This window comes from Oncorhynchus masou, chromosome 23, assembly GCF_036934945.1.
Source record: "Oncorhynchus masou masou isolate Uvic2021 chromosome 23, UVic_Omas_1.1, whole genome shotgun sequence".
NCBI lineage: Eukaryota > Metazoa > Chordata > Actinopteri > Salmoniformes > Salmonidae > Oncorhynchus > Oncorhynchus masou.
In genome coordinates, this window is record NC_088234.1 from 44,910,724 (window position 1) to 44,930,576 (window position 19,853).

Consider the following 19,853-nt stretch of genomic DNA (forward strand, 5'->3'; position numbering starts at 1 on the left):
GACATGGGCGGTGTTCACTTGATTGACTGTATCTTTGTCCAAACGATCGTTTTGAAACCAAGCTAGCTAGATAGCCAATGACCTGTGCTTTACGTGAGTAGGTGGGAACCCGTTGAGTGAAACCCGTTTTGAACATAAATGGCTACTCATTCTGGAAAAGGTAAATCAAAGTCCAGGTATACAGATTTTGGATGATATTCCAACAGAAATCTACCGGGAAAGTGTCACGGACTCAGTGAATATAGTTTAGACAACAGCTAAAGGAGGGGAAGCTCCTTTAGACTGGTAAGTGAAATACCAGTATTTATATTTATATTTTATATTGTAAATCCGAGCTAACGCAGCTGAATGGTTGTTTAGTATTCATTTGAGAGATTTTTGAAATATTTTCTTTGAATGCTATATATTTATGTATATAAACTCAGCAAAAAAAGAAACGTCCTCTCACTGTCAACTGTGTTTATTTTCAGCAAACTTAATGTATAAATATTTGTGTGAACATAAGATTTAACAACTGAGACATAAACCAAACAATTTCCAAAGACATGGCACTAACAGAAATGGAATAATGTGTCCCTGAGCAAAAGGGGGAGGTTAAAATCAAAAGCAACAGTCAGTATCTGGTGTGGCCACCAGCTGCATTAAGTACTGCAGTGCATCTCCTCCTCATGGACTGCACCAGATGTTTCAGTTCTTGCTGTGAGATGTTACTCCACTCTTCCACCAAGGCACCTGCAAGTTCCCGGACATTTCTGATAGGAATTGCACTAGCCCTCACCCTCAGATCCAACAGGTCCCAACAGGTGCTCAATGGGATTGAGATCCGGGCTCTTCGCTGACCATAGCACAACACTGACATTCCTGTCTTGCAGGAAATCATGCACAGAAGGAGCAGTATGGCTGGTGGCATGTCATGCTGGAGGGTCATGTCAGGATGAATCTGCAGGAAGGGTACCACATGAGGGAGGAGGATGTCTTCTCTGCAACGCACAGCATTGAGATTTCCTGCAATGACAACAAGCTCAGTCAAATGATGCCGAGACACACAGCCCCAGACCATGACGGACCCTCCACATCCAAATCGATCCCGCTCCAGAGTACAGGCCTCGGTGTAACGCTCATTCTTTTGACGATAAACGCGAATCCGACCGTCACACCTGGTGAGACAAAACCGCGACTCATCAGTGAAGACCACTTTTTGCCAGTCCTGTCTGGTCCACCAACGGTGGGTTTGTGCCCATAGGCGAAGTTGCTGCCTGTGATGTCTGGTGAGGACCTGCCTTACAACAGGCATACAAGCCCTCCGTCCAGCCTCTCCCAGCCTATTGCGGACAGTCTGAGCACTGATGGAGGGATTGTGCGTTCCTGGTGTAACTCGGGCAGTTGTTGTTGCCAACCTGTACCTGTCCCGCAGGTGTGATGTTCGGATGTACCGATCCTGTGCAGGTGTAGTCACACGTGGTCTGCCACTGCGAGGACGATCAGCTGTCTGTCCTGTCTCCCTGTAGCGCTGTCTTAGGCGTCTCACAGTACGGACATTGCAATTTATTACCCTGGCCACATCTGCAGTCCTCATTCTCTTTGCAGCATGCCTAAGGCACGTTCACACAGCTGAGCAGGCACCCTGGGCATCTTTCTTTTGGTGTTCTTCAGAGTCAGTAGAGTCAGTAGAAAGGCCTCTTTAGTTTTCATAACTGTGACCTTAATTGCCTACCGTCTGTAAACTGTTAGTGTCTTAACAACCGTTCCACAGGTGCATGTTCATTAATTGTTTATGGTTCATTGAACAAGCATGGGAAACAGTGTTTACACCCATTACAATGAAGATCTGTGAAGTTATTTGGATTTTTTCTAATTATCTTTGAAAGACAGGGTAGTGAAAAAGGGACATTTCTTTTTTGCTGAGTTTATAATCCCTAATGAAATATCTATATGAATGGCAAATAAGGCACTCGAAAGCCACAACATGTCAAAGTCAACATAAAATACACTTTGGGCTCCTGACGCACAATTACCCCAGCATCGTCCAGATTGTAAATAAGAATTTGTTCTTTACTGATTTGCCTAGTTAAAGGTTAAATAAAAATAATTGAAAACACTTCTTGCTCACACACGCTTTTTCAGTTCTGCCCAAACATTTTCTATAGGTTTGAGGTCAGGGCTTTGTGATGGCCATTCCAATACCTTGACTTTGTTGTCCTTATGCCATTTTGCACAATTTTGGAAGTATGCTTGTCCATTTGGAAGACCCATTTGTGACCAAGCTTTAATTTCCTGACTGATGTCTTGAGATGTTGCTTCAATATATCCACATCATTTTCCTTCTACATGATGCCATCTATTTTGTGAAGTGCACCAGTCCCTCCTGCAGCAAAGCACCCTCACAACATGATACTGCCACCCCCATGCTTCACGGTTGAGATGGTGTTCTTCGGCTTGCAAGCCTCCCCTTTATTCCTCCAAACATAACGATGGTCAGTTATGGCAAAACAGTTATATTTTTGTTTCATCAGACCAGAGGACATTTCTCCAAACAGTACGATCTCTGTCTCCATATGCAGTTGCAAACCGTATTCTGGCTTTTTTATGGCGGTTTTGGAGCAATGGCTTCTTCCTTGCTGAGCGGCCTTTCAGGTTATGTCGATATAGGTCTCGTTTTACAGTAGATATAGATACTTTTGTACCTGTTTCCTCCAGCATCTTCACAAGATCCTTTGTTGTTGTTCTGGGATATATTTGCACTTTTCGAACCAAAGTACGTTCATCTCTTGGAGACAGAACGTGTCTCCTTCCTGAGCGATATGATAGCTGCGTGGTCCCATGGTGTTTATACTTGCGTACTATTGTTTGTACAGATGAACATGGTACCTTCAGGCATTTGGAAATTGCTCCCAAGGATGAACCAGACTTGTGGAGCTCTACAATTGTTTTTCTGAGGTCTTGGCTGATTTCCTTTGTTTTTCCCATGATGTCAAGCAAAGAGGCACTGAGCTTGAAGGTAGGCCTTAAAATACATCCACATGTACACCTCCAATTGACTCAAATGATGTCAATTAGCCTATCAGAAGCTTCTAAAGCCATGACATCATGTTCTGGAATTTCCCAAGCTGTTTAAAGGAACAGTCAACTTAGTGTCTGACCCACTGGAATTGTGATACAGTAAATTATAAGTGAAATAATCTGTCTGTAAACAATTGTTGGTGTCAAACAAATTACTTGTGTCATGCACAAAGTAGATGTCCTAACCGACTTGCCAAAACTCTAGTTGGTTAACAAGAAATTTGAGGAGTGGTTAAAAAACGAGTTTTAATGACTCTGAACTAAGTGTATGTACATTTCCGACTTCAACTGTATTAGGCAAAAAAGAGGTCAAATAGTATTTTGTTCAAAAGTTTTGGGTCTATCATTAAATCAAAATCAAATCAAATTGTATTTGTCACATACGCCGAAGACAACAGGTAGACCTTGCAGAGTTTCAAAGAAATAGCCAAATCTCAATTTATTGCATGGAATAGCCTTCATTTCTCAGTACAAGAATAGACTGACGAGTTTCATTAAAAAAAGTGCTTTTTAGAGGCCATTTTGTGCCTGTAATCGAACCCACAAATGCTGATGCTCCAGATACTCAACTAGTCTAAAGGCCAGTTTTATTGCTTCTTTAATCAGCATAACCATATTCAGCTGTGTTAACATAATTGCAAAAGGGTTTTCTAATGATCAATTATCCTTTTAAAATGATAAACTTGGATTAGCTAACACAACGCGCTATTGTAACACAGGAGTGATGGTTGCTGATAATGGGCCTCTGTACGCCTCTGTAGATATTCCATTAAAAATCAGCTGTTTCCAGCTACAATAGTGATTTACAACATTAACAATGTCTACACTGTATTTCTGATCAATTTGATGTTATTTTAATGGACAACTGTTTTTGCTTTTCTTTCAAAATCAAGGACATTTCTAAGTGACCTCAAACATTTGAAAGTAAGTGTATATGTAGGTAGAATTATTAAAGTGACTATGCATAGGTAATAACAGAGAGTAGCAGCAGCGTAAGAAGGGGGGGGAACATGCAAATATTAGCTATTTGATTAGATGTTCAGGAGTCTTATGGCTTGGGGGTAGAGGCTGTTTAGAAGCCTCTTCGACCTAGACTTGGCACTCCAGTACCGCTTGCAGTGCGGTAGCAGAGAGAACAGTCTATGACTAAGGTGGTTGGAATCTTTGAGGAATGCTGGTATAGAGGTCATGGATGGCAGGAAGCTTGGCCCGTACACACTACCCTCTGTAACGCCTTGCGGTCGGAGGCAGTGATGCAACCATATCAGGCAGTGATGCAACCATGCTCTCGATGGTGCAGCTGTAGAACCTTTTGAGGATCTGAGGACTCATGACAAATCTTTTCAGTATTCTGAGGGGGAATAGGTTTTGTCATGCCCTCTTCACGACTGTCTTGATGTGCTTGGACCATGATAGTTTGTTGGTGATGTGGACACCAAGGAACTTGAAGCTCTCAACCTGCTCCACTACAGCACCGTTGATGAGAATGGGGGCATGCTCGGCCCTCCTTTTCCTGTATTCCACTATCATCTCCTTTGTCTTGATCATGTTGAGGGAGAGGTTGTTGACCTGGCACCACACTGCCAGGTCTCTGAGCTCCTCCCTATAGGCTGTCTTGTCGTTGTGGCTACCACTGTTGTGTCATCAGCAAACTTAATGATGGTGTTGGAGTTGTGCCTGGCCATGCAGTCAAGAGTGAAAAGGGAGTACAGGAGAGGACTGAGCACGCACTCCTGAAGGGCCCCTGTGTTGAGGATGTGTTGTTACCTACACCTACCTCCTGGGGGCGGCCCATCAGGAAGTCCGGGATCCAATTGCAGAGGGAGATGTTTAGTCCCAGGGCCCTTAGCTTAGTGATGAGCTCTGAGGGCACTACAGTGTTGAAAGCTGAGCTGTAGTGAATGAATAGCATTCTCACATAGGTGTTCCTTTTGTCCAGGTGGGAAAGGGCAATGTGGAGTACAATAGAGATTGCATCATCTGTGGATCTGTTAGGGCGGTATGCAAATTGGAGTGGCTCTAGGGTTTCTGGGATAATGGTGTTTATGTGAACCATGACCAGCCTTTCATAGCACTTCATGGCTACAGACGTGAGTGTGTCTAGGGTTTCTGGGATGATGGTGTCGATGTGAGCCATGACCAGCCTTTCATAGCACTTCATGGCTACAGACGTGTGTGCTATGGGTCGGTAGTCATTTAGGCAGGTTACCTTATTGTTCTTGGGCACAGGGACTATGGTGGTCTGCTTGAACTGCTGGGTATCATTATAATCCCATACAACTTTCATATGGAATGTTGACAGATGCTCTTGAGCAGGCTGCCTAAGCGCAGAGATCTATAGCTGTGCATGAGGCACAGATTCCAATTGAAGTGTTAGCAGGAACTTCTGCTTCTGTAAGGTTTTATGGCAGACTACATCTATTGGCTTACTGCTGCCACCTACTGTACGGGGTAGTGAAACAAAACATATTTAGCTTTAGCTGGAACTGATTTGCCTACCTTTTTTTATTTCACCTTTATTTAACCAGGTAGGCTAGTTGAGAACAAGTTCTCATTTACAACTGCGACCCGGCCAAGATAAAGCAAAGCAGTTCGACACATACAACAACACATAGTTACACATGGAATAAACAAACATACAATCAACGTTACAGTAGAAAACCTATAAACATCATGTGCAAATGAGGTAGGATAAGAGAGTTAGCAATAAATAGGCAATGGTGGAGAATTAATTGCAATATAGCAATTTAAACACTGGAATGGTAGGGTGTGCAGAAGATGAGTGTGCAAGTAGAGACACTGGGGTGCAAAGGAGCTAGATTTCAAAAATACATACAGTATGGGGATGAGGTAGATTGGATGGGCTATTGACAGATGAGTTATGTACAGGTGCAGTGATGTGTGAGCTGCTCTGACAGCTGGTGCTTAAAGCCAGTGAGGGAGGTAAGAGTCTCCAGCTTCAGAGATTTTTGCAGTTTGTTCCAGTCATTGGCAGCAGAGAACTGGAAGGAGAGGTGACCAAAGGAAGAATTGGCTTTGGGGGTGACCAGTGAGATATACTTGCTGGAGCGCGTGCTATGGGTGGGTGCTGTTATGGTGACCAGTGAGCTGAGATAAGATTGGTAGGATGGTCAGTTTTACGAGGGTATGTTTGGCAGCATGAGTGAAAAATGCTTTGTTGCGAAATAGGAAGCCGATTCTAGATTTAATTTTGGATTGGAGATGTTTAATGTGAGTCTGGAAGGAGAGTTTACAGTCTAACCAGACACCTAGTTATTTGTAGTTGTCCACATATTCTAAGTCATAACCGTCCAGAGTAGTGATGCTGGACAGGCGGGCAGGTGCAGGCAGCAAACGGTTGAAGAGCATGCATTTAGTTTTACTTGCATTTAAGAGCAGTTGGAGGCCACGGAAGGAGAGTTGTATGGCATTGAAGCTCATCTGGGGGTTATTTAACATAGTGTCCAAGGAAGGGCCAGAGATATACAGAATGGTGCCATCTGCGTAGAGGTGGATCAAAGTATCACCAGCAGCGAGAGCGACATCATTGATGTATACAGAGAAGAGATTCGGCCCGTGAATTGAACCCTGTGGCACCTCCATAAAGACTGCCAGAGGTCCAGACAACAGGCCCTCCGATTTGACATACTGAACTCTATCAGAGAAGTAGTTGGTGAACCAAGCGTGGCAATCATTTGAGAAACCAAGGCTGTTGAGTCTGCCATTGAGAATGTTATGACTGACAGAGTCGAAAGCTTTAGCCAGGTTGATGAAAACGGCTGCACAGTAATGTCTCTTATCGATGGTGGTTATGATATCGTTTAGGACCTTGAGCGTGGCTGAGGTGCACCCATGACCAGCTCTGAAACCAGATTGCATAGCGGAGAAGGTATGGTGAGATTTGAAATGGTCGGTAATCTGTTTGTTAACTTGGCTTTCAAGACCTTAGAAAGGCAGGGTAGAATAGATATAGGTCTGTAGCAGTTAGGGTCTAGAGTGTCTCCCCCTTTGAAGAGGGGGATGACCGCGGCAGCTTTCCAATCTATGGGAATCTCAGACGATACGAAAGAGAGGCTAGAAATAGGGGTTGCAACCATTTCGGCAGATCATTTTAGAAAGAGAGGGTCCAGATTGTCTAGCCCGGCTGATTTGTAGGGGTCCAGATTTTGCAGCTCTTTCAGAACATCAGCTATCTGGATTTGGGTGAAGGAGAAGTGGGGGAGGTTTGGGCGAGTTGCTTTGGGGAGCGCAGGGCTGTTGACCGGGGTAGGGGAAGCCAGGTGGAAAGCATGGCCAGCTGTAGAAAAATGCTTTTTGATATTCTCAATTATCGTGGATTTATCGGTGGTGACAGTGTTTCCTAGCCTCAGTGCAGTGGGCAGCTGGGAGGTGCTCTTATTCTCCATGGACTTTACAGTGTCCCAGAACATTTTGGAGTTTGTTCTACAGAATGCACATTTCTGTTTGAAAAAGCTAGCCTTAGCTTTCCTAACTGCCTGTGTATATTGGTTCCTAACTTCCCTGAAAAGTTGCATGTCACGGGGGCTATTCGATGCTAATGCAGAACGCCACAAGATGTTTTTATGCTGGTCAAGGGCAGACAGGTCTGGAGTGAACCAAGGGCTATATCTATTCCTGGTTAAAAAAAAATTGAATGGAGCATGCTTATGTAAGATGGTGAGGAAGGCACTTTTAAAGAATAACCAGGCATCCTCTATTGACCTGATGATGTCATTGTCATTCCAGGATACCCCAGCCAGGTCAAATCGAAAGGCCTGTTCGCTGAAGTATTTTAGGGAGTGTTTGACAGTGATGAGGGGTGGTCGTTTGACCGCAGACCCATTACAGATGCAGGCAATGAGGCAGTGATCGCTGAGATCTTGGTTGAAAACAGCAGAGGTGTATTTGGTGGGCGTGTTAGTTAGAATGATATCAATGAGGGTGCCCGTGTTTATGGATTTGGGGTTGTACCTGGTAGGTTCATTGATAATTTGTGTGAGGGCATCAAGGTTTGATTGTAGGATGGCCGGGGTGTTTTAAGCATATCCCAGTTTAGGTCATCTTGCAGCACAGGCTCAGAAGATAGATGGGGGCTATCAATTCACATATGGTGTCCAGAGCACAGCTGGGGGCAGAGGCTGGTCTATAGCAAGCAGCAACGGTGAGAGACTTGTTTCTGCAAAGGTGAATTTTTAGAAGTAGAAGTTCGAATTGTTTTGGTACAGACCTGGATAGTAAGACAGAACTCTGCAGGCTATCTCTGCAGTAGATTTCAAAACCGCCCACTTTGGCAGTTCTATCTAAGCGGAAAATGTTATAGTTAGGGATAGAAATTTCAGGGTTTTTAGTGGTTTTCCTAAGCCAGGATTCAGACACAGCTAAGACATCCGGGTTGGCAGAATGTGCTAAAGCAGTGAATAAAGCAAACTTAGGGATTAGGCTTCTAATGTTAACATGCATGAAACCAATGCCTTTATGGTTACAGAAGTCACAAATAAGAGCAACAACTCTACCTCCTTATTTAGCTACTGAAATGTAAATATAATTTCTGCATGCATTATGTTAATTGCTTAAAGGCTTTAAGGAACAAGTGTCATATTTTCAGGGTCAAATTGAGGTGCAATAATTGTACTATTTATTTATGTAAATAAATGCGAAAAAATTGGTGGATTGTAGTAGGATATTGAAATAAATGACAGGCCTGTGTTACTTGATACATTTAGTGAAAATAGAACATCAAAACAGTATTTAGTGGAACAGAAGGAAATGTGCAGCACAATTAACATTGCAATTGCTAACAGACAAAGGATTGCCATTAGAAGCCAACAGTGCAAGCAATCCAGATATCATTAATTAAACCATTATACTGCAGTTTTACTGCATTTTGTAAGGGTATCCTGTATTATTGTGCATGTTTAACTCACATGCTGGTAGCCTAGAATGAATGTTATGAAAGTGAATGTGCACTTTTCAATTGGGTGGACTGCAACTACGAAAAACACACTGCCATAGCCTGTAGTGAAAACACAAGCATTTATAGCATTGAATTTATAGCATTCTCTAAATTAGGGACCATATCTGATAGCTATAGGACCACAGAATATCACAAATTTGAGCTTTTAATGAACTAGCAAATTCACTTGGAGGTGAAATATATCATATTTCTTTGTTTAAAAGAAATTGCCATTTCATCACCTGCCGAATGAAAACCTCAAAATGTTACGACTCCTGAAAAAGTGAATCGGCCCGGATAAGCTGAAGTGTTACGACGTTCTTCGTTTGTCGAAAGAGAGTCGGACCGAAATGCACAGTGTTGGTTACTCATGTTTTTAATAGACAAATGACGATACATGAAATAACAAAAAACGACAAACGGAACGTGAAAAACCTAAACAGCCTGTCTGGTGAACACTAACACAGAGACAGGAACAATCACCCACGAAATACAAAGTGAAACCCAGGCTACCTAAATACGGTTCCCAATCAGAGACAACGAGAATCACCTGACTCTGATTGAGAACCGCCTCAGGCAGCCAAACCTATGTAACACACACCCCTAATCAGCTACAATCCCAATAACTAAAAAACCCCACTAAGAATTACAACAAACAATAAACCCATGTCACACCCTGGCCTGACCAACTAATAAACTAAAACACAAAATACTAAGATCAAGGCGTGACACCGAGTAACATTAGCCGGAGCCCATAGTATTATGATTCTGACGGATTTGGGAAGAGCTCGGCCTGCATGAAGCCCACCCTGAGTCACAGTCCAGGCCAAATCCACAGGGTCTCAAACGGAATAGGCCTGAGCCTAGTGTGTTGACTGGGTACAAAATGCCACAAGACCCTGACCCTGCTTTGGTGAGCTCTGCCAGCTGTTTGCCAAGTGTGCTCAACTCAATCATGCAAACCCTGCTGAAAAAGAACATTACTCCAATATTAATAGTTGTAATGGTTCATGTGTTTTATATGCAATGGGTGCACCGCCCACAAACACTATACAGCTACCGCAACACTTTTCTAGCTCAAACAGACTCGCTCTTCCAACCACCACCCACCGTTTCGCTTCACTCACTTGGTCAGTGGAAGGCGCTTCCGCCCATCTCTCATTATAAGAGCAGCGAAGCATGTGCACCCGTTCAGGTAATCAGAGGCAACCTAACATGATTTGGGCTCACTTACCCACAAAGGGTTAATAACATCAGATTAACACGTCGTATACAAACCACAGTAAAAAAAACTTTTGCAAACATGTGTCACGTTTGTCGTAAGGAGGGAGACCAAGGCGCAGCGTGATGACAATACATTCTTCTTTTAATAAACGAAGAACACTAAACAAACTATACAAAACAACAAAACGAACGTGACGCACAATGAGTGCTGACACAGGCAACTATACATAGACAATAACCCACAAATTACCCAATGAATATGGCTACCTAAATATGGTCCCGAATCAGAGACAATGAAAAACAGCTGCCTCTGATTGAGAACCGATCTAGGCAACCATAGACATACAAAACCCCTAGACAATTCAAAAACTAAACAAACCACCCTTGTCACACCCTGACCTAACACAAATAATAAAGAAAATAAAGATAACTAAGGTCAGGGCATGACAGTACCCCCCCCAAAGGTGCAGACTCCTGGCCAAAAACCTAAACATATATGGGAGGGTCTGGGTGGGCATCTAACTTTGGTGGCGGCTCTGGCTCTGGACGCCGCCCCCCTTCTTTACATTGAGCCCTCCGCTCTTGTAGCACTGACCCGTGGATCATTTCCGGAGACTCATTACTGTGGATCATCGCTGGCGACCCCGGACTGGGGACCGTCGCTGGAGACCCTGGGCTGGTGACCATCACTGGAGACCCCGGGCTGGGGACCATCACTGCATGGATCATCACCGGAGGCACGGGCTGGGGATCGTCGCTGGGGACCGTCGTGGGAGGTTCCGGACTGTGGCCCGTCGTTGGAGGTTCCGGAGGAGCAGGAACAGGGCGTACTGGATGCCCATTCTAGCCCAGCAAATGCGGGGAGCTGGAATAGAGCGCACCGGACTAGAATAGCGCACTGGAGACACCTTGCCCATCTCTGCATAAAACGGTGCCTGACCAGTTACATGCTCCCCATGGAAAGCACGAGGAGTTGGCTCAGGTCTCCTGCCTGACTCAGCCAATCTCCTTGTGTGCACCCCTGGGGCTGTCTTTCGGGCTTCCGTGCTAGCCGTGTACCTTCATATCGTCGCTGTTCCTCTATTCTCCTATATTTCTCCGCGTAGATCGCCGTTCCGCTTTTGCTGCCTCTAACTCCTCTTTAGGACGGCGATACTCTCCCGGCTGTGTCCAGGGTCCTGCTCCATCTAATACCTCCTCCCACGTCCATTTCCTCATTAATCGCTGTTCCTCCTTTTCACGCTGCTTGGTCCTGGTTTGGTGGGTTATTCTGTCACGTTCGTCGTAAGGAGGAGGCCAAGGCGCAGCGTGATGAGAATACATTCTTCTTTTAATAAACGCAGAACACTAAACAAACTTTGCCAGCAGCATACCACCCTGCATACCACTGCTGGCTTGCTTCTGAAGCTAAGTAGGGTTGGTCCTAGTCAGTTCCTGGATGGGACTAGATGCTGCTGGAAGTGGTGTTGGAGGGCCAGTAGGAGGCACTCTTTCCTCTGGTCTAAAAAAAATATCCCAGTGCCGTCTTTCGGATGGGACTTTAAACGTGTGTCCTGACTCTCTGAGGTCATTAAAGATCCCATGGCACTTATCGTAATAGTAGGGGTGTTAACCCTGGTGTCCTGGATAAAATTCCCAATCTGGCCCTCAAACCATCACGGTCACCTAATAATCCCCAGTTTACAATTGGCTCATTCATCCCCCTCCTCTCCCCTGTAACTATTCCCCAGGTCGTTGCTGCAAATGAGAACCAGTGTTCTCAGTCAACTTACCTGGTAAAATAACAGATACAATTTAAAACATTTAAAATATATACAAAACAACAAAACGAACATGAAGCTATGAACAACGAGTGCTGACACAGGCAACTCTCCATAGACAATAACCCACATAATAACGAAGGAATATGGCTACCTAAAAATGGTCCCCAATGAGAGACAATGAAAAACAGCTGCCTCTGATTGAGAACCAATCTTTGCAACCTAGACATACAAAAAACAATACAAAAACTAAACAAACCACCCTTGTCACACCCTGACCTAACACAAATAATAAAGAAAACAAAGATAACTAAGGTCAGGGCGTGACAACGTGTGACATATGAAAGACAAGTTATTTTGATATCATTTCACTCCTACGTATTTCCATATGATCTATAGCGGGATTTAAAAATCGTAATTTTATTTAATTGACTTTGATCCTCTTCACCCCTGTCTATGCACAGGCTTTGGGAATGAATGAACAACTTGGGAACATAACACATTTTGTGGAATTTTGAAGTTGACTGTTCCAAAGATCTAGATACCAGATATACGAAGTATGTGGACACCCTTTCAAATTAGTGGATTCGGCTATTTCAGCCACACCTGTTGCTGACAGGAGTATAAAATCGAGGACACAGCCATGCAATCTCCATAGACAAACATTGCCAGTAGAATGGCCTTATTGAAGAGCTCAGTGACTATCAATGTGGTACCGTTATAGAATGCTACCTTTCCAACAATTCAGTTTGCCAAATGTCTGCCCTGCTACAGCTTCCCTGGTCAACTATAAGTGTTGTTATTGTGAAGTGGAAACGTCTAGGAGCGACATTGGCTCAGTGTTAGTCTGTATTTGGTTGCAACACTCACTGCCGAGTTCAAACTGCCTCTGGAAGCAAAGTCAGCACAAGAACTTTTCGTCAGGAGCTTCATAAAATTGGTTTCCCATGGCCAAGCAGCCGTACAAAAGCCTAAGGTCACCATACGAAATGCCAAACGTCGGCTGGAGTGTTGTAAAGCTCACCGCCATTGGACTCTGAAGCAGTGGAAATGCGTTCACTGGCGTGATGAATCGCACTTCACCATCTGGCAATCCGACGGATGAATCTGGGTTTGGCCGATGCCAGGAGAACCCCACCTGCCCCAATGCATAGTGCCAACTGTAAAGTTTGGTGAAGGAGGAATAATGGTCTGGGGCTGTTTTTCATGGTTTGGGCCAGGCCCCTTATTTCCAATTAATGGAAATCTTAATACTACAGCATACAATGACATTCTAGACGTTTCTGTGCTTCCAACTTTGTGCCAACAGTTTGAGGAAGGCCCTTTCCTGTTTCAGTATGACAATGCACCTGTGCACAAAGTGAGGTCCATACAGAAATAGTTTGTCAAGATCGGTGTGGAAGAACTTGACTGGCCTGCCCAGATCCCTGACCTCAACCCCATCGAACACCCTTGGGATGAAATGGAATGCCGATTGCATTCCAGGCCTAATCGCCTAACATCAGTGCCCAACCTCATTAATGGTCTTGTGGCTGAATGGAAGCAAGTTCCCTCAGCAATGTTCCCACATATAGGGGAAAGCCTTCCCAGTAGAGTGGGGAGGACCAACTCCAAAATAATGCCCATGATTTTGTAATGAGACGTTCGATGAGCAGGTGTCCACATCATTTTGGTCATGTAGTGTAGGCATCCGAGAAGAGATTCATTCATATGTCATAGCAATATTTCAGCAGTCCAAAGTGCAAAAAAATACCTTAAACCTCATTAGAACCTTGCAGTGTGATTTAATTTGAAACTTTTCTTTAACAATATGCTTTATAAGGAGGCAATTATTTATCTAGAATTTTGCAAACTGAGCAATACATAAATAGTTGACTCTTTATAGCACACGTTGGTGTAGAAAAGTTTAAAATTCAATTATTCTGAATGCTTTTGCCACTGGTATACTGGACTCTCCTGCAGCTCCCATAAGGTGGTGGGGCCCAAGAGCTCTGGGGGTCCATGCGCCTGATATCGATGTCATTTAAAAGAAACAAAAATTATAAATAATTTTGACAGTATCCCTTCAAAAGGTAATTCCTAAACTTTTTTCATTTCCATACGAACTAGGAAGCTAAGTGTTTGCTTCTTGGGATGCAGGAATGTGACTGAAAAAAGTTCCTCTGTCCTTTTTAACTGATTGAAAGCACAAGGGGATATCGGTGAACAAATGTCGAGGCTGCGACGGAGCCAGTGTAATGTGTGACTCTAACACTCAGGTGTTAAAAAGTGCACATCAGCCCGAGAGCCTAATGCTTCTTAGGGTGTTCTTTATGAGTTTAGGAAAGGATCTCTCCGCAGAAGCAACAGTTACAGGGATGGTAAAAACAGCTTGATTGCGTAAGAACATCAGGGATCAAATCCAGCAGTTATACAACATCTTTAATTGAGCCTCACATTCACCTTAATTGCTGGCCTCAACATATTAAAGAAGATATTAACTGTATAGGAAGCTCTGGGGACAGGTTGTCTGGATACTGGACAGCAGACGCTAACAGATTATCATCTTTTGCTGACAACAGTTCTTGAGGGCTTGAACAAAAAAGAAAGAGTTTTCATTTTTCGTTCATAGGCTGCTGGTGAACTGGCACTTGAGTTGTGTGGCTGCAACATCAAGTCTCTTATCTCTGGTATATCTTGGCATGCATCATTCAAGACTACGTATAAATTGTGTGCAGCGCAATAGACAGATAACACACAATGCCTCAGAAAAGACTGTCTGGGTTGGTCATGCTTAGTACAGAAAACAGTCAGGCCCGCAACCTAGACCTACAGGCTGTGGTGTAAACATTTGGACATAAAAAAGGAGGACTTCAGGAGACCAGGGGCGTCTCTCAAGTTGGATTTAATTTGATTTAATACAATTTGCCATGAGTATTTGCAGCCCATGTGTATAGGCTATTAGCCAGACAAAACCTGCTGAGTAGTGGCTAAAATGATCCTCAAGCGAACTACTTTCTTCCTCGTTGTTAGGCTATTTGATTTATAATTTTTATAAAAAGTTTATAAAAAACAGCTAAATACGGTATATAGCTATAGCTAGTACGCTGCATAATGAAACAATTCCTAGTAAGCTAGTTCTTTTTAGGGTTGACTTATTTAGCACTAATAGACTGGTTTTACCAGCCAGGTCACCCATGATACAAGTCAGTATTTGATGTCCATCATCATCTGAGGATGTCGGGAGATGACGTGGAAACCGGCCACTAGGGGCAACAGTGAGTGCTGTTAGCCTGCAAGTAGGTTTCAGTTTTGGTAGGGCGTTGTGGATGGGGTTGGCAGATGGGCATAAGCATCTGCCTCTGATTCCAAAGGTTGCAAGTTTGAATCCAGAAATAGAAAGTTGTTTTTGCATTTTTTTGTTTTAAGCCTATCCCTAACCTTGACCTCTACCTTAACCATTTGGACTTAATGCCTAAACTTAACCCTAATCTTAACCATTCAACATTAATGCTAAACGTAACCTTAAACACTTTGAAATGTGACGTTTGAGAAACATTGATCAACATCTAATTCTGAAGTGAGACTGTGAGAGATAGTTGGGTTTTATGCAGAACAACTTTCTATCCAAGCTGGGAGAGAAGCAGTGAGAAAATGGCAGCATTGTGACACTGTGTATAGCATCATGAAATGTAAGGCTTAACATGAGAAAATAAACATTTATCCCTTAGCGATAGCAAAGCTATACATACCCTGGCACCACAGAAAGCCTATAATCGAATCGATAGGCAAGCAGCTGCATAGGCTTCTCGCAATCCCCTCCCCCCCAAAAAATACAAAATAAAACAACCTCTGACCTTAAGGAGGTCCAGAGAAATGGCGTTATGTTAGTGGCTTTTGCCTTACCAAAATGTCACCCTCACTTACTTATGATTTCATAACATTTTTACATTTGGAATATTTCAATAGTTTTGTGGTTTCATTTCTATTCCATAACAATGTAAAAATAACAAATGCTCTGTGAAAAATGTTCCTTCTCTACTATCTCACAGTGAGATACCATTTATCAAATCAGATAGTTTCCACATGTTTGTGGAAACCTACATGCATGATTGACAGGGAGTCAAATAACACTAAATACATTCCTCGTACCACATAGTAAGTATTACTTAACATGGTATGCCATGTTAACATCTGTTGTTGCATATGAATAACGAGGGAGCATCTTTCAGCTAGCCTTTGAAGTGACCAGAAAATGGGCACTGGCTCTAAATATGAGACCCCATGTCTATATGTGTTTAGTGCGCCATTTTAGGGGCAACATACAAAGCTGCTTTTTGTTTTCAGTCCGTTTGGTTTCTTTTAAAACCAGATCTCAGCCACCTGAAATCAGAGAAAGTTCATTCCATTGTCTCAGAGAGATGCCATATTTGCTGTTTGTGAAAAGCTCAATGGACCTGACCCACTGTGTAATATCATTCTAATATCATTCTAATATCATTCTAACTCTAACGTCAAGTCAGAGTTTAAAAAAAACTATATTTTCTAATGTATAAAATTGGTATATCAGATATTTTCTACTGTATAATGTTATAATAATAATAATATATCCCATTTAGCAGACGCTTTTGTCCAAAGCGACTTACAAGTCGGCTGGGGCCACTACTTTTACATATGGGTGGCACCAGTGGGAATCGAACCCACGACGCTTGGCGTTGCAAGCGCCATGCTCTACCGACTGAGCCACACAGGACTCTTGTAACCTTGTAACTTTGATCCTCTTTAATAAAAGGCTTTGATGTTATTCACGGAAGTCTTTCTTAGTAAAGGAAGTGAAGTCAAAGCTGGAATCCTTAATTGGTGAAACTGTCACGTCTGTTTGTAATATTACAACAACAAAGACGTTACTGCAAAGCAATGAACACAGTTGTCCCCCTGACATCACTGCGCGTACGTTACAACAGCAGTGTTCCAAACCTGCTGTTGCAACCTTCATGTAAGTTACATGAATAAGATAAGATAAGATAAGAAGAATAACGTGCTTAGAGGTCTGCATACTGTACACCCAGAAGTGTCTGCGTGTGATTACTACATGCATATGTGTGTTTGAGCGAGTGTGTGTTTGTGTGTGTGTGTGTGTGTGTGTGTGTGTGTGTGTGTGTGTGTGTGTGTGTGTGTGTGTGTGTGTGTGTGTGTGTGTGTGTGTGTGTGTGTGTGTGTGTGTGTGTGTGTGTGTGTGGTTGGGTGGATTTTTCATGCATATGAGTTCACAAAGAGGGTTATTCCGTCATGTATTTCACATTCAAAATCCCGGGCTTGGAAGGACTTGATGCAATGTGCTCCTGGTCAACATTAACAGATAGATAGTTACACAAGATAAAACAAGATCAAAGTCTTGAATAAATTATTGAACTCAAGAAGATCTTGGAAACAGAGACATGTAGGATTCTCATCTCGACACGCAGCAAATAAGGCAATTTTTTATGCCTTCCATACTGGGCAGACAGATCAACGCACACATGTACACAGACACACCAACACGCTCACGCACTAACACACACATGCACGCCAACTACCCATCTTCTCACCCACTCACATATAGCTTTGCCTTGGCCTCTCTCTCCTTCAGGCAGAGCTACAGCAGACTACAGACAGGTCGAGATCGCTCTCACACTGTGTCTAATCAGTGAGTAATGCTTGGCCAGGTACAGCCTCATCAAACATAGGCCTGCTCTGCTCTCCACTCCCCTGACCATAACTCGTTTGTCTCCCCCTTTTCACCCCAGCTTCAGCCTCGTTCATCAGGGCCCAGCGCTAAATTTAGCCTGACTCACTGCCTGTCTGCCTGGGGACTTGGATGTCAGAGTGCCCGCATGGACTTGGAAAAGTATGCCAGGACTGGGATTTGTGCCACATCTAAAGAGTGTTTTGTCCACCAAACTTTTTCTTATGGTAGTATGATATATAAAGGTTGCAGTACTATAACTTTGAGAGTACAACAAAAACAATCAGAGGCTGTCTCACTCGGTAAAGGTTTGAGTATGGATTTGTAACTGACCTGGTATTGAACTCAAGTCAAATATGAGCTCAAAGACCATTCTAGCCCACTGAGCTTAAGCCTCCATGTTAGCTCTGGGAGTTAACAAGAGTCTGCAAGTCAGCAAAGTTACTCATCATCAACTGAGCACAGTTCACTACGCCACCTCCGCTACAGAGAGGAAGACAGGACTGACCAGGGATACTAGCCGTCTACCTGGGGCAAGGTAACAGCTCTCATCCCAGAATGATCCATGACCATGAGGCACTGGTGGTAGACCAGCACAGTTTGGGAAAACGTAGTCTCGCATGACAAAAGTGATATTCTTGGAATCCATATTCTTGGAGTTTTCTGAATCCGTTCTTCACGGATTAGGAAAAGACTCTGGAGCTGGAGCTCAAGGCTGCACTCTTAGGGGAAAAAGGCTCTATCTAGAACCTAAATGAGTTCTTCGGCTGAACCATTTGAAGAGCCCCTTTGAGTTCCATGTAGAACTATTTATACAGAGGTTGCTACATGGAACCCAAACGGGTTCTACCTGGAACCAAAAAGGGTCATCCTATGGGGACAGCTCTATTTAAAAAAAATATATATTCTTTAAGAGTGTAAGGAAACATATTGTAGGCCCTGGTGTTAATGATCCAAAACACAATTTAGATTTTATTATCTGCACTATGGCACATTTCAAGGTTATGTCCCCCTGAACAGCTGTTTGTCAGTCACACAACATTTGCCCTGTACTTTAGAACTATCCATGTTCTGAGACCACCTCTCACATGGTTGATTTTTCAATAGAGAACTCAGGAACTTAACTGTAACCAGAAATGATAATCAAATACTGTATATCTCAGGAAATCCTAAAGCTACATCTACACCACTTCACTCATCTCAACGCACATTGACTCTGTACCAGTATCCGTTGTATATAGCCCTGCTATTGTTATTTACTGCTGCTCTTTAATTATTTGATGTTCTTATCTCTTACTTTTTGGGGGGTTACGGGCTTATAAGTAAGCATTTCACTGTAAGGTCTACACCTGTTCTATTCGGCGCATGTGACAAATAACATTTGATTTGATTTGATTCACTAACAATCAACATCAAGACTCAATCGGTACGCAAGGGGGCGTTTTTCTATTAGAAAACACAACAAAAAAAGCCATACTGTGTAATCTCACACTGGAAGCCATCTCTGTAGAATGCTAATTAACATTTTTAGAGCTGAGTGGTTTTAATGAGGTAGTTTCTGTTGCCTCTGACCTGGAGGGGATACTAGAACAGGAGAGCTGCCGCTAACGAGACTCCCTGCCTCCTTCTCAACTTTATAGGAAGAAAAAGTCCAAGGTCCCTCCTTCTTATCCAATATGTTTTGAAAATGAGATGAAGAGAGAGGATGTGAGAAGATTAATTGAGAAAGAGCCCCTGGCCCGAGCCCTAACACTTTGCCTAGAAACAACACCTACTTCAATAACCACTCCAGTATGGCTCCCAACCCCTCCAATCAGGGTGCGGCTGACAACTTTACCCCCCCCCCCTCAAGGTGAGGCTAGAGAAAGCACACTCTTGTTGCTCTTGTGTAGTGTGTGGGCTCTATGAGTGGTTTTTGGTTTGGCAGATCAATTCTATGCTGTAATCAAATCGCTGGTGTGGAGTAAATTGACTTACTAGTAGAGAGTTTTTCCTGGTCAGGTCATGTGGTCAGGGACACTCCTGTACCTAAGGATAAGGTAGCCTATGAAAATAAAGTTCAGAGGTAAGAGGCACATCCCTACACCTCTATGCTCTATCTAGTGAGGCAGAGGAGTGTTGCGCCATCGTGGAAGGGCATGCCTTATTCAAA